Source organism: Macaca thibetana, chromosome 5 (genome assembly GCF_024542745.1).
Source record: "Macaca thibetana thibetana isolate TM-01 chromosome 5, ASM2454274v1, whole genome shotgun sequence".
Lineage (NCBI taxonomy): Eukaryota > Metazoa > Chordata > Mammalia > Primates > Cercopithecidae > Macaca > Macaca thibetana.
Window position 1 is genome coordinate 1595520 of NC_065582.1, and position 16367 is coordinate 1611886.

At 41.4% G+C, this 16367-nt stretch overlaps 2 long non-coding RNA genes across 2 annotated transcripts in view; both read right to left on the reverse strand.

Annotated features, from left to right (window-relative positions):
• LOC126955473 (uncharacterized) overlaps positions 1-16367 on the reverse strand; it is a 128280-nt gene that overhangs the window by 78023 nt on the left and 33890 nt on the right. Inside the window, exon 2 of the long non-coding RNA XR_007725939.1 lies at positions 11840-12035. This is a non-coding gene — a long non-coding RNA (uncharacterized LOC126955473). The remainder of the gene's footprint in view (positions 1-11839; positions 12036-16367) is intronic.
• LOC126955471 (uncharacterized) lies at positions 1308-5503 on the reverse strand. Its single transcript, XR_007725937.1, has 4 exons — positions 4940-5503; positions 4019-4200; positions 3146-3312; positions 1308-1611 (listed from the first exon to the last, which is right to left on the reverse strand). It is a non-coding gene; the product is annotated as an uncharacterized LOC126955471 (long non-coding RNA).

Genomic DNA, 16367 nt, shown 5'->3' on the forward strand with positions numbered 1-16367 from the left:
GTCTCTTTAAGCTACTACAATCCAGTACGTCCCTGATACCCTCAGTTTACTCAGTAATTGTGATAAGTTGAATAGAAACAGTGCCTTCATCTCAAAAACTGTTTAACATTTTACTGTTCAATATACTACTCATGGGAGTACCAAGAAATAAGATTTTAGAAATCATTATCAGAAGATACTCATCAAATATATAACCGTTCTTAAGGAGAAATGGTGGATTGATTTTTTTCTCATTTGAAGCATTGACTCTAGACTCATTTATAACAAAATGATTTATTTATCATTGCTGAGCAGAGGAAATTGCTTTTTAAAAAATCAGCACTCCTTTATTTTCTAAAATAATCACAGTAGCACACAAGACACTGAGACTTTGCACTGTCCCCTGAATTCTCATCTCCAACCTCCAAACCTGCCATTTCCCTGGGAGCTTTAAGATCAGCTTGAATTGACATTCTCAAGAGTTGTTTTTCTGTCTTTTCCCTAATTTCCTGAGGTTTCTGTATGTATGCCTAAAAGCCAATAATTGTCTTGAACAGACCGACGTAAAAATAAATGAGATGTCTAAAATTCATTTTTATCTCATAAATGTTACACCTTGTCAATTAAAACAAATATTCCTTTTCTGTGCCAAGAAAACATTTTCTGTTACATTCACAATCTGCTTCAACTGCCATCGGGTACAAGAAAAACCTCTAACAGATGGAAATTGGTAAATGGCAATTGCAACCAGAGCTGATTACATGAATAACAAATGGAAGATGTATTCTATGGGTTACCTTGGAAGGCAAATATGGTTATGAGAGCTTTGTACCATGTTGTGACATCGGTTCTGAGAATAAGATTGAGGCCTGCAAATCGAATCAAAGGAAATGTTATATATATGTAAATAGATGTAATATATATACACATGCACACACATACACATCGTGTGTGTATATATGTATATGTATGTATATATATGTGCATGTGTGTGTGTGTGTATATGTGATGTGTATATATATCGCCCTTTAGCTCACATTCCATAGTCATCAAGGTTGTCAAGACCTTTCTGTTGTTTTTAGAAATATTTTGAATGAGTAAAAAAGGTATGACAATGTTCAAAGCAGGAAGGATTATACAGTCATCCTAAATTTATGGGCTGCAATGTTTTTACATTAATCTTTAACCTCACTTTTCATGAGAAAGGGACAGAAATATTTAGTTGGGTAAATGCAGTGATTATTCTTTTTCTAGGAGCACAGACTGCTGTAAACTTGGGGCCTAGAGAAAGGCTTAGATCACAGCCGTTCTCGGCTTTGATTCCGGATGTTTGAACAGACTTAGTAAAGTGAAGTCTCTGTCCTCTTTCAGGGCAAAACCATAAAATTGTCCATCTCTGCTTTTCATTCCTCCCCAAACCTGCTGCCTGTTGCTCCTCTGACGCTTTTCTTTCGAGTCTTCCCAGTACTTGCCTAAGAATGCCAGTGGCAAGAGGCGTGCATCCCATGAAGAACAGTCCTGGGTGAAAGCTGGACTGGTCAGGGAAGAAAGCGCAGGATGTATTTCCTCCATTTTTTTTTTCCTCCATTCCTTTTGCTTTTCCCCATTCACCTGTGCTTCTGTAATCACAGCCTGGAGGTTTTAGGAATAAAGCAAGTAGTTATCACTGCTGGTTACACAGACTGGTCCCAACCCGAATTCTTTCCTACCCTTTCAATGAGAGACGCATGTCTGGGAGAAGGGACTTGACAGGAGACACAGGTTTACTTTTCTCCTAGGACCTTTTGTTTGTTTTCAGAAATTAAAAAAAAAAAATGCTATTATTTTCATTGACCTTTAAAATGGATTCAGTACACTCCTATGAAGTAATGGAACACAATTTGGGATGAAAATTTCTCCAAGTGAGATTCAAATTATCATTATGGCTGTCAAGGATTTAGAAATTAGGTTTTTGCTGATTGCTGTTCAATCGTTCAATCAACAAAAAGGTATGCTGGGAACATAATGAGTTTTCTTAACCTCAAACTGATGATGAACATCAGTTTGTTTTTTATGTTTTTGGTTTCACACAACATCATAATTGAAGAGATCATCACAATCAAAGTATTTTTGCATTCAAAATCATCATCATCAACATCATCATCATCAACACTTAAGAATACTTTTTCAAACTTTATCATGCTTTTCTATCCATGCAGTACCCATGTATGCTGAGTCACACTGATAACTCAACAGAGCAAGCCCCTGATTTTCCCTGTCATCTCCCTATGCTGAGTCACACAGATTAACTCACAAAGCCCCTGATTTTCCCTGTCATCTCCCTATGCTGAGTCACACAGATTAACTCACAGAGCCCCTGATTTTGCCTGTCATCTCCCTATGCTGAGTCACACAGATTAACTCACAGAGCCCCTGATTTTGCCTGTCATCTCCCTATGCTGAGTCACACAGATTAACTCACAGAGCCCCTGATTTTGCCTGTCATCTCCCTATGCTGAGTCACACAGATAACTAAGCAGAGCCGCTGATTTTCCCTGTCATTTCCTCATGCTGAGTCACACAGATTAACTCAACAGAGCCCCTGATTTTCCCTCTCATCTTCCTTGGGTTTTGTTTTTCAGTTTCTTCCCTTGAACAAGTCTCCTTCTATTTGCAGGGGCCCCTCCTGTCCTCATGCTGTTTCCTACCTCCCCAGATGCCCTCTGTGTGCCTCATCCCATCTCTCTGTGCCCCTCACAGGGTATTGCCCAATGGCTCAGCAGATAATGCTAAACCAACCTGTGCTTTGTAGAGCTTCATAAATGTGCAACCTTGCTCAATTGTATGGTCCCAAGTGAATATTTTTAGGAACCTCCTTATATTCTATGTTATGTTTCCACCACTGCATCTGGGAATGATCTGCTAGACGGTGTAGGCAATATTTTTTATCCAGCATCCTCCCCCATGTACAGCATATGTGCACCTGCTCACACACCTCACAAGCACACTTAACTATAGGCCATAGGAAAAACTTTAATTTGTAGAAATGTGGACACGTGTTATAAAGATTCCATGTGTTGATTACATGTAGACAATAACATGCCCATAAATCACGTCTCCATCTTGAAGTGACCTAGCAGCAGCACTGCTCATCCTCGAGTGACAGAGTCTGCCTTGTCCTCAGTACCTTATCCGCAGGCCTCTGCTCTGTTCCGTGACTGTGTATCCTACTCTTCACAACTTCTGAAAAGGTTTTGCTGATGGTCCCCTGGAGCTGGTGCTCAGTTGTCCTTTGTCTGTGAATGGCCTCACTTTCTTAAAGTTAGCCAGGAGCAAAAAGCACTTACTCTTAGGCTAGAAAAGAATGAAATGCCTCGGACCTCATTTTTCTTCCCATTGAATCCCAAAAACAGACAAAAACGCAGCGTATGGATTATGTCTTCTTTTCTTTGTTTCTTTTCTTTCAAGTTTGTTGTTCAATACCCAATGTTGAACAGCTCCCACTTGCAATCTGCCCAGCACTGTTTTACCAGAAAATTCCTTACGTGTAGATTGATAAAGACATTGCGGCCGGGCACGGTGGCTCATGCCTGTAATCTCAGCACTTTGCGGGGGCCAAGGCAGGTAGATCACCTGAGGTCAGGAGTTCGAGACAAGCCTGACCAACATGGAGAAACCCTGTCTCTACTAAAAATACAAAATTAGCCGGGCGTGGTGACACATGCCTGTAATCCCAGCTACTCGGGAGGCTGAGGCAGGAGAATCACTTGAACCCGGGAAGCGGAGGTTGTAGTGAGCCAAGATCATGCCATTGCACCCCAGCCTGGGCGACAGGGCGAAACTCTGTCTCAAATAAAAAAAAAAAAAAAAAAAAAAAAAGAAGACATTGTGCTATTGCTATTCTCCCTAATAAATCCCTGTTATTTTAACAAGGACTTTCTTGAAATACATAACTTGAAACACAGAGGCGTGTCACTAATGGTGGATATTAGTTATCACTTCCAGATAACGGGAAGTTAGATATCCACTTCTGGATAATGATGGGAAATTAGATACCCACTTCCAGATAATGGGGAGATGTTAGACATCACTTCCAGATAATGGAGAGATGTTAGATATCACTTTCAGATAATGGGGGGATGTTAGATATCACTTCCAGATAATGGGGAAGATGTCAGATATCACTTCCAGATAATAGGGGAATGTTAGATATCCCTTCCAGATAATGGGGAGATGTTAGACCTCACTTCCAGATAATGGAGAGATGTTAGATATCACTTCCAGATAATGGAGAGATATATCACTTCCAGATAATGGGGAAGATGTCAGATATCACTTCCAGATAATGGGGGAATGTTAGATATCCCTTCCAGATAATGGGGAGATGTTAGACCTCACTTCCGGATAATGGGGAGATGTTAGATATCACTTCCAGATAATGGGGAAATCTTAGATATCACTTCGGGATAATGGGGAGATGTCAGATATCACTTCCAGATAATGGGGGATGTTAGACCTCACTTCCAGATAATGGGGAAATGTTAGATATCACTTCAGGATAATGGGGAGATGTTAGATATCACTTCCGGATAATGGGGGATGTTAGATATCACTTCCAGATAATGGGAGGATGTTAGATATCACTTCCGGATAATGGGGGATGTTAGATATCACTTCCAGGTAATGGGGGGGATGTTAGCTATCACTTCCAGATAATGGGGAAGATGTCAGATATCACTTCCAGATAATGGGGGGATGTTAGATATCACTTCCAGATAATGGGGGGATGTTAGACATCACTTCCAGATAATGGGGGAATGTTAGATATCCCTTCCAGATAATGGGGAGATGTTAGACCTCACTTCCAGATAATGGGGAGATGTTAGATATCACTTCCAGATAATGGGGAAATCTTAGATATCACTTCGGGATAATGGGGAGATGTTAGATATCACTTCCAGATAATGGGGAGATGTTAGACCTCACTTCCGGATAATGGGGAGATGTTAGATATCACTTCCAGATAATGGGGGATGTTAGACCTCACTTCCAGATAATGGGGAGATGTTAGATATCACTTCCAGATAATGGGGAAATGTTAGATATCACTTCAGGATAATGGGGAGATGTTAGATATCACTTCCGGATAATGGGGGACGTTAGATATCACTTCCAGATAATGGGGAGATGTTAGATATCACTTCCGGATAATGGGGAGATGTTAGATATCACTTCCAGATAATGGGAGGATGTTAGATATCACTTCCGGATAATGGGGGGATGTTAGATATCACTTCCGGATAATGGGGGATGTTAGATATCACTTCCAGGTAATGGGGAAATGTTAGATATCACTTCAGGATAATGGGGAGATGTTAGATATCACTTCCGGATAATGGGGGACGTTAGATATCACTTCCAGATAATGGGGAGATGTTAGATATCACTTCCGGATAATGGGGAGATGTTAGATATCACTTCCAGATAATGGGAGGATGTTAGATATCACTTCCGGATAATGGGGGATGTTAGACCTCACTTCCAGATAATGGGGAGATGTTAGATATCACTTCCAGATAATGGGGAAATGTTAGATATCACTTCAGGATAATGGGGAGATGTTAGATATCACTTCCGGATAATGGGGGACGTTAGATATCACTTCCAGATAATGGGGAGATGTTAGATATCACTTCCGGATAATGGGGAGATGTTAGATATCACTTCCAGATAATGGGAGGATGTTAGATATCACTTCCGGATAATGGGGGGATGTTAGATATCACTTCCGGATAATGGGGGATGTTAGATATCACTTCCAGGTAATGGGGGGGATGTTAGATATCACTTCCAGGTAATGGGGGGGATGTTAGATATCACTTCCAGATAATGGGGGGGATGTTAGATATCACTTCCGGATAATGGGGGATGTTAGACCTCACTTCCGGATAATGGGGGATGTTAGACCTCACTTCCAGATAATGGGGAAATGTTAGATATCACTTCTGCATAATGGAGGGATGTTAGACCTCACTTCCGGATAATGGGGGGATGTTAGACATCACTTCCAGATAATGGGGGATGTTAGACCTCACTTCTGCATAATGGGGGCATGTTAGACCTCACTTCCGGATAATGGGGGGATGTTAGACATCACTTCCGGATAATGGGGTGATGTTAGATATCACCTCCGGATAATGGAGGATGTTAGACTTCACTTCCGGATAATGGGGGGGATGTTAGCTGTCACTTCCAGAACAGGATCCCTCCAGTGAGGGTGCGTCTAACCCTCCCCTGCCCAGCATGTTGCCATGGCTCCCTCTGAACCTTCACCTACAGAATTCTCCTGAATGGGAAATTTCTTGACACATACTATAAAGATTCCATGTGTTGATTACATATGGACAAGACCATTCCCATAAATCACATCTCCATTTTTAAGTGACCTAGCAGCATTCTCTCTCTCTCTCATGTCTGTAATATTTATTAAAGATAGCAACCATATTCCTCTGTGACATCACATCATCATTTTGGTTGCTGTTGTGGTTTAAAACCAACTTTTATAACAATCCTTTAAACTAATATATAAATATTAACAATCTATAAATATATAATATAAATAATATGATATAACGATACCAAAGATAGAGCGAGAGATGTCCTTCTGTATCCATGTGCGATTTGTTCCAGGACCTCCTGCTAATATCAAAATCCGTGGACACTCAAGACCCTGATATAAAACGGCCCAGTATTTGCATACAACCTATGCATATCCCCTTGTATATTTTAAATCATCCTTAGATTACTTATAATACCTAATACAATGTGAATGCTATGTAAATAGTTCTTATACTGTGTTTAGGGAATGTTGACCAAAAAGGTCTATAGATATTCAGTAAAAATGAATTCTTTTTTTACAAACTAACAGTTAGCAAAGAAAATAAACGTTTTACACCAAAAAAGAGTATTTTTCGCCACACATAAAAAATGGTATATATATGGTGTGCATAGGTATATATACATGCACATACCATATGTATACCAAATATATATGCACCATAAATATATCAAATACATACATACACACCATATATATGCACATATATGCACCATATATAAATACAAATAAATATATATGGTGCATATATAAATATATATGGTGCATATATGTGCATATATATGGTGATAAATATATATACAAATATATATATGGTGAGGATATACAAATCCTTCCGTATGAGGCCAGTAAGAAAATCTCAACAATTAAAAAGCTCATTTTCAGTGGCCAATTAATCACAGAGCAATTTTAAAACTATATAAAATTAAACCTACACACATATTAGAAATACAGTCCAATTCACTTATAAACCCAACAAACTTTAAAGTGGATACAGAAAAATTTTATTTACAGGCTTAAAAAAATACATATTAAACCGATGTACTGTTGTTTAAAGAGTATCCACAAAATTCTCACCTCAATGTTTCTTTGCAAAAGAAGTGGAAATCTATAATCCAAAGACCCTTTTCAAAAATGAGCGACTGATAAACCCGATAGATTTATAGCTTCTGTAACATTTCATTCATGTTGTGAATTTTCTTGAGCATTATATTTTAATTAACTTGCAAATGCAATTTTTAAAAAATATTTTTATCCTTGGTTGGTTGAATCCATGGATGCAGAACCATATGGAGGGCCGACTGTGTTTTTTTCATTACAGAATATGCACCTGTTAAATTTAATCGCTATTTGAGGCAGATAGATACCTTCACACCTTCAAATCACACTGTGGAGGTGGCCTCCTGACTTACCTACGTGCTCAAGCACTACACAGAAAGTGCTTGTACTGAGAAGGCAACATAATGAATTCTAATACGAAAATGCACAGCCACTTAATTAGAATAGTCATATTTATATTCACCATATACCCTAAGAAAACTGACACAATGGAAATATAAACTGACATATTCCAGGACCCCCCCCCCCCAACACACACACACTGGTCTTTCTATATTGTCAGTTTCATGGAAACAGCAGAAATGGATGAATAATGTAAAACTGGGTCGTATTTTTTAACAGCATGACGTAGAAGTATCTCGTAGTGCTTGTGTCTCTTGTGCCCAGTTAGGAAAACAAAACCAATTCTAAGCATTTCAAACACACTGGATTTGAACATTGATTTTAAATATTACAAAAAAGCAGCCAGGCAGGAACAAGAGGGGATGAGGCTCCCCAGAGATTGGCACCCGAGGAGCTCCTGTTAGTAACTGCAGGATGCCACAACCACTCCTTGAGCCAAAAACAAACCCAAAGAGCAATGGTGTGACCCTAAGTCCACGCGGCTGTGGGCTGAGGATGCTGGAGCTCCTGCTCTAGCCGCTGCCGGCTGCAGTGAGCACTGCCGCTGCCACTTCGCAGGAAGCCGGGAGCCGGGAGCTCGCGCTCCTGATACAGCAAGAGCCAGGGCCCAGGAGCGCTGGGGCTTACGAAGCTGTCAGAGCGGCCGCTGCTGCCCTTGGAACTGTGCCGCCTTAGAGGGAACCCGGGCTTGCCTCCACTTATCACTGTGGTTACTGCTGCCAAAGGCACTACCAGGAAAAAAAAAAAAAAAAATGACTAACAATACGGATTTGCCCTTTCTCCCACCTTCCCATTTCTTGCCAGTGCCTCCCATGATCAAAATCTTATTAAATATCAGTCAGAAGGGAGTCTGGAAAAGGTAGCTTGCGGATATCCAGTCCCCCGTGATAAAGAAAGAGCACAGAAGGAGGGTGCGCCGACAGACCAGTCACTGCCCTGCCGCTGTGGGTGCAGAGCTCTGCAAGCAGACAGCTCGGTAAGAAGCCTGGACACGGGCCCCTGTGCCCAGATTCCAACTCATGTCACTGCTAGATGCTTTTTTCTATTTCTGTGCTCCTTACTTTTCTCTCTCTTTCCTCTTTTTGTTACCATGGTCTATCCCTGAATCCACCTAGATTTCCACTCTTTTTTTTTTTTTTTTTTTTTTTTTTTTTTTTTTTTTTTTGAGACAGAGTCACTCTGTGGCCCAGGCTGGAGTGAGCGGCGCGATCTCTACTCACTGCAAGCTCCGCCCCCCGGGTTCCCGCCATTCTCCTGCCTCAGCCTCCCGAGTAGCTGGGACCACAGGCGCCGCCACCTCGCCCGGCTAGTTTTTTGTATTTTTAGTAGAGACGGGGTTTCACCGGGTTAGCCAGGCTGGTCTCAATCTCCTGACCTCGTGATCCGCCCGCCTTGGCCTCCTAAAGTGCTGGGATTACAGGCAGAAGCCACTGCACCCGGCTGGATTTCCACCCTTGTTCAGGAACTATGTCAACCACTCTAAGACCCCTGGAGGCCCACTGGCCACTTGCCACATTTTCTCTTACTCTGTTGTCAAGAAAGTAGGTGGATCCTCATAGTAACTGTAGTTTTTGTGGATCCTCATGGAAACTGTAGTTTTTTTTTACTTTATCTGGTTGGTTCCCTCACAAGAAATCCACCTTATTATAGTAAGAAAACTGGAATTGGAGATCAAAGACTGGCTCTAGTATCATATCCACTGATCATGTGTAATATTAACTTGGGAAAATCTTTTCACATTTTAAGCATCAGTTTATTTATGTGTAAGAGCAAGGAGTTGACAGTGATATCTAAATTTTTTTCCCACTCAATGTTATGAGGTTTTATAAAATTCAGTTGTTTAAAATACCTGATTACTGTCTCGTTAATTTTAAAACCTTTTCACAACTAGGTCTATAATGAGGTATTGCTCCCCACACTTGAGGGCATTCGCTGCGGGGGTCGGCCCGCAGACCCCGACCCAAACGATGGATGAATTAAACGTACACTGACACACAGATACTCTGCTTTGCCAGTCCTGCTTGTCCGACCGTCTGCACACCAAGAGAGGTTTGTTACTGTGGCCCTGAGCAGCTCACACTCCAGGCATTTATTTGGTATACAATTAACAACAGAAGCTTTGGGTCAACACACTTGCGGATAATTAACATGGTTAAGAGAGTAGTTCTAGGAATGACTAAAGCTCAGGTACCGAGGTCTAAGGTAAATAACATTACAGGGCAATATCCCTAGTTGACCTCCCGGCAAGAGGGGCCATCTGGCTCAAAGGTTAGTTAATGGATGTAGGGTAAACAGACTTAACTGGGGAAGCCTCTATTGTCGCTAGTATTTACCCTATGACCTAATGCTCTAAGGTAAGTATCGGCTGCCTCAGCCTGTTCAATTATTACAAGTTATGTAACATTTCGGCCTTCCAAAAGGTTTATGACTATTCCCTATAACTTTCCCTAATATTTCCCTTTAATACTTCTGCCACCATCTCAGTGAATCCCAACACTATAACATATAAGAAGAAGAAAAAACAAAACAAGAGACCCAGACCAAGAATAAAAACTATAAACCCATTGTATGATGGAATACATGCATGAGGTCCAAACCATGGTGCAAAGTATCCTTTACTGAGTTTCCTCATGTTCTCTATCATTCCCCCGAAAGTATACTGTTATTACTTTACTGAGTTTCCTCATGTTCTCTATCATTCCCCCGAAAGTATACTGTTATTACTTTACTGAGTTTCCTCAAGTTCTCTATCACTCCACTGAAAGTCTACTGTCATGGCCACAGAGGACCTGTCTCTCTGGGCTCCCGCATTCTTTCCTCTCTACCTTACAGTTCCTAAGTATCTTTGGCCTTTTACTCTTACTATAAGATTTCATGTTTTTCTTTTTCTGTCCATCTCAGAAGGCTTGTCCTTCAGTTTCGCCTGGGCTTCCCCTTGGAAGGCCTAGTGAATGGTCTCAGGTGATTGTGTCTGGAGGATAAGGGGAGTATGACAGCCACCTGCCCTTTCTTTTAGGGCTGATAGGAGTGCATCTACCAAGCAAAGGAGTTCCTGCCAATGTGGAACATACCTTATAGCACAACCTCAGGGCATTATTATTTCTCTGGCTCTTTCCTCATCTTTTCAGAAACCTTATGTATTAGCTTACATTTCTATGACTCATGATGCAAAAGAACAGGTCATGTTAGAAGGGGAAAAGTGTGAGAAGAAATTCTGACCTACCTCAGTACACAATGTGAATAGGGCTAACTACATCATAAATTGTAAAAGTAAGAACAATAGACTTCAAAAGTTTTCTTTTTAAGTGCATGGCACGAGTAAAGGAGTGGGAGAACAAGTTTAGTTTCTGTAACTCTTTGGCCTGTAAGCCATACATTTCAGTACACGTGGTTATGTTATTTTTTCTCTTGATGGTAAATGAATGCTTCAAACAAATGTATCACTCAAGGGAGTTGAGAAAAGGAAATTAAGACTGTTAGAAAAGGACATTAATATTTACTGGTAACACTGAAATCAGAATTATATATTAAAATGAAGTTTCTAAACTAATTTCCATATTTGACTAGAACAAAAACAGCTTCTCTGCAAGATAATACCACACATTTCCGGAGCTCGTCCAGGATTCATAACAGCTGCATGTTTTGTTGTTTAGAATCAGTATTTTGGTCACTGCATAATTCAATACTTTAAAAAATTGTTTCTATTAAGCAACATAATAACACAAATGCTCATTTTTTTTACATATCCAAAGGCCTTGAAGAATTCTAAGCAAAAATAGAAGGAAGCAAAATTATAATAAACAATGGCAATATGTTCATTTCCCATATTTTGAGGTCCACCTGTTTAAATGTTTCCAAAGCCATTAAACACATCTGTTATTTTTTCCTCTAGATAAACAAATTATATGAAAAAGTAAATATACGGTTTCTAAAGCCAATTCAGATGGGATTTTCACACTGGGCACTTCACTTCCCTGTGTGCTTCACTTTCATCCTCTACAAAAATAGGTTTCTCTTATTTACCTCTCTGAGTCCTGCGAAGTGTTCTTGGTCCGTGTAATGCAAAGACAAGGCCCACAGCCATCCCTCAGTTAATAATGGGCATGATCATTAGAGTGGGAGCAGCAGCAAGGGTGGTTCTCCATGCAGGCATTCATGCATATGTCCTCTTTTCATATCTTTCATCTTGTGGAGTCTCAACAGGCTGCAGCTTCTCTCACTAGAATATTCAAAAGAGCATTTAAAATTAGGAGGTGGTCTCTAACGTGCCTCGTAGCTCTAATATTCTGGGAATCTTTGAGGCTGTATCCTACACATGGTTATTTTTGTTTTATTTCTATATAACTATTACCTGCCTTCTACCTGTAAAGATATTCCACAATCAGGAACACATCATTTTTTTAGGTATAAAGCAAGACTCCTGAATGGCATGCTTGCATCAGCATTTAATAAGTGTCACCTTGATACTAATTGCATTAAACTTCTGTGGGGAATGTTCTATTTAATATCACCGTATCATCTACATGGGACCCTGTTCTATCTTGCAGAACAGTTCTCGTTATTTCACTGTGTCGCTCCCCTCAAGAAAGAGGACCTGGCCCGGCGCAGTGGTTCATGCCTATAATCCTAGCATTTTGGGAAGCCGAGGCGGGTGGATTACTTGAGGCCAGGAGTTCAAAACCAGCCTGGCCAACATGAGGAAACCCTGCTCTACTAAAAGTACAAAAAAAATAAAAATAAAATAAGCCAGGCAGGGTGGCGGGCACCTGTAATCCCAGCTACTTAGGAGGCCGAGGCAGGAGAATTGCTTGAACCCAGGAGGCAGAAGTTGCAGTGAGCCGAGATGGCGCCACTGCACTCCAGCCTGGGTGACACAGCGAGACTATCTCCCCCCGCAAAAAAAGAAAAAAAACGAAGACCTACTCCAAACAGCATTAGTGAGAAATGGGTATTTTACTGAATATATCTTGAAGAAACGTGTGATAGAAGGGTACAATACTAACAACACAGTAATTCACCTCCCTTCAAAAATAAAAATACCCATTAGATATTATATTGGTCTGGACTCTGAGAAGCTGATATCAGCACAGAATTAAACATGCAAGGATTTTATTAAGAAAACTACTGTGAAAGAAAATGGTGAAGGAGCCAGAGGAGTCTGCAAGAAAACATCTTAGGCGCTTTCCAGTCTATGGAAGGTTCAGCAAAGCTACTGGAGGTCCATGAGTCAACCTCAGCCATCAGAGGAGCTCATGGCTCCCAGAACAGGCATCCCTGCTTCCACCTCAGTCATTGACTGGAAAGCAGCCCATGGGAATGTGGTTACAGCCCAAATGCATGGTAGATTTCAGCTCAATGGCCAGGCTCTTGGTCACTAACTCCTCTGTAAGTGGAGATCTGCAGGGTGTAGTCTCTGGGCCAAATCTCTCTTCCCAAACTCTGCTCTGGTATCCACTGCAAATCCCACCCAGTGTCCCAGTGAACTGCCCGTTGGTCTAGTCTTTCAAACATCACACACTCAAGAATTCTCCCTTCAGAGCTTTTCTTTTCTTTTCTTTTAGACAAAGTCTCGCTCTGTCACCCAGGCTGGAGTGCGATGGTGCCATCTCAGTTCACAGCAACCTTTGCTTCCCAGGTTCAGGCAATTCTCCTGCCTCAACCTCCCCAGTAGCTGGGATTACAGGTGCGTGCCAACATGCCCGGCTAATTTTTGTATTTTTAGTAGAGATGGGGTTTCACCATGTTGGTCAGGCTGGTCTCGAACTCCTGACCTCACTATCCACCCACCTCGACCTCCCAAAGTGCTAGGATTACAGGCATGAGCCACCGTGCCCGGCCCCCTTCAGAGCTTTTCTACACCTGTTCCTTTCTCTCGTCTCTTCTACAGGCTTATCCAAAGTTGCGTCATCCCTCATTATTCTCAGGCATATTAAAGCCATGACTTTGCTTGCCCTCAGGAAATTAAACATCCATCAGTCACCAGGAGTCACAATCCACAGAAGACAGCGAGTAGGAGGACGCCACAGAACGCATCGTGTTTCCTGCCGTGTTAAAGCAGGGCTGTGCTGTCATCAAGCCGTGGTGTGCCACTGATTACACGGCACCCCATCATCTGGCTTCTGTCGCCACCAGTATACTGAAACTGCTTCATAAAGTCATCAGTGTGTTTTTAATTGCCAAGTTGATTGGACATTTCACAGCCATTATTCCTGACTTTTATAAGCATTTGACATGACTGATCATTCATTTCTTGAAATTGTATTTTTCCCAGACAGCCGTGATAAATACTCTGAATATTGTTCTGGCGCTTTCACAGCTATCTCATTTCTCTTTTTTCTTATGTCTTTTGTTCCTCCCCATTCCTTAAACATGGGTGTTCCCCAGACCTCTTGCTTTAGTCGTGTGGTCTAAATACATACTTTCCCTAGGAACTGTATTCTCTAGTATAGAAGAATAATTTTCCTTTACATTTGTATGTTTTATTTATCAAATTTTAATATGACAACATGCACTATATTAAGTTCTGAGGATAATATTATGGGGAAAAATCTCTGGCTTGAAGGAATGTTGTCCAATGGGAGAAACATAAAAAGCAAACAAGCAATTACAAGGCAAGGAACCACTGTGATGATGGGGATGTACAGGGCTCAGGGCGCACACAGGAGGATATCTAACTTATAACCTGGGAAATTAGGGAAGAGTCTCATAGGAAGGAAATCACCAGTGTGTCATCATAATAATAACAGGAGCAGCAGGGCATTCCAAACGAAGAGAGCACCGCGTTTGAGGAGCTGTAATTCAGTTACATAGTTCAGTAGATCAGCTATTGAATCAAGGACAATAGGAGAGGCTGGGTCACAAAGATGCTGAACAATCAAGCTACTGAGATGAAGGACATTGTGTGCACTACTGCAGCCTTTGGTTCTCACGCTGACAGCTGTGAGGATTCACAGACTTCAAAGAAGAGCATGACTTAATGTTTCAGAAGGTTTTTGGAGCTTCCACAATGTCCTTCATCTCAGTAGCTTGATTGTTCAGCATCTTTGTGACCCAACCTCTCCTATTTTCCTTGATTCAACAGCTGATCTACTGAACTATGGATATACAGTTAGCGATCAGCACCCATGGGCTCTGCATCCATGGGTTCAACCATGTGCAGATTGAAAAGGCAGTTAGGCCTGTAATCATTGCATCTCTACTGAAAAATGTACAGACTTGATGTCATTCCCCAAACAATACAGTAAAACAACGGTTCCCGTAGCATTTATTCATGTTAGGTATTATAGGGAGTCTAGAGATGATTTCAGTACACGGAGTATGTGTGTCAGTGACATGCAAACACAACACCGTTTTGTATAAGGGACTTGAGCATCTGTGGATTTTGGTTAAAAAGCAAGGGGTTCCTGGAAGCAATCCCTAGCAGATACTCAGGGATGACTGAATTTGAGGTAAGAACAATATCTAAGAACTCTCCAGCTCAGTTTGATAAAATATTACTTAAGCCTACTATGTACCAAGCTCTTTAAAGTGCTGAGTGTTAAAGGCTTGCTTAAGAGTAATGTGTATAGTACAATCCCATTAAATCAAAGCCAAACATCAAAGATAAACAAAAAAGAACTCTTATGTTCCCTTTAAGTGTGTATGTAACCTATGTTTATACATGTAGTATTATTCTGGAGTAAACTACCGTAACTGGGCCGGACGCGGTGGCTCACGCCTGTAATCCCAGCACTGTGGGAGGCCAAGGTGGGCAGATCACGAGGTCAAGAGATTGAGACCATCCTGGCCAACACGGTGAAACCTGGGCTCTACTAAAAACACAAAAATTAGCTGTGTGTGGTGGTGCACGCCTGTAGTCCCAACTACTCGGGGGGGTGAGGCAGGAGAATCGCTTGAACCCGGGAGGTGGAGGATGCAGTGAGCTGAGATTGTGCCATTGCACTCCAGCCTGAGTGACAGAGTGGTCTCAAAAAAAAAAAAAAAAACCTACTGTAACTCAGTTACCAAACCAAAAATGTTTCACTCTTTATTTTCCTCTTCCTCATATCCAGTTATCCCATCTGTTCCAATTCTAAAGGAGCTCTTGTAAACGCTTATTTTTCCATCTGCATTGCCACCATCCCAATCTACACCACCACCATCTCTTGCCTAACCTCTGCCATTAGTTTCTTAACCTGCTCTCGGGTGTCTACTCTTCTTCCCCGATGATCTCTTCTCCACATGGTAGACAGAAGAATCTTTATGTGAGTGAGTCTGTGTCATTCCACATCTGAAATTATCCAATAACTTCTCACGGGATTTAAAATGAAGCGAAACTCTTGTCCCACGCCCTGTAAGGCCTCATGTAATCTGACCCCGCACGCTTCTTTACTTTCTTCTTAGGCTGCTCTGCTCCACCCACTTCCCCAACTATATTCACTCAGTGATTCGCAGTCTTTAGACTAGGCTGTGATTTTCTCACATATTTCTATCTACACTGTTCACTGCCTCCACCGTTACCACCCTGATCCGTAACACCACAATTTCGTGACTGGCTACCCAATTTCTTATC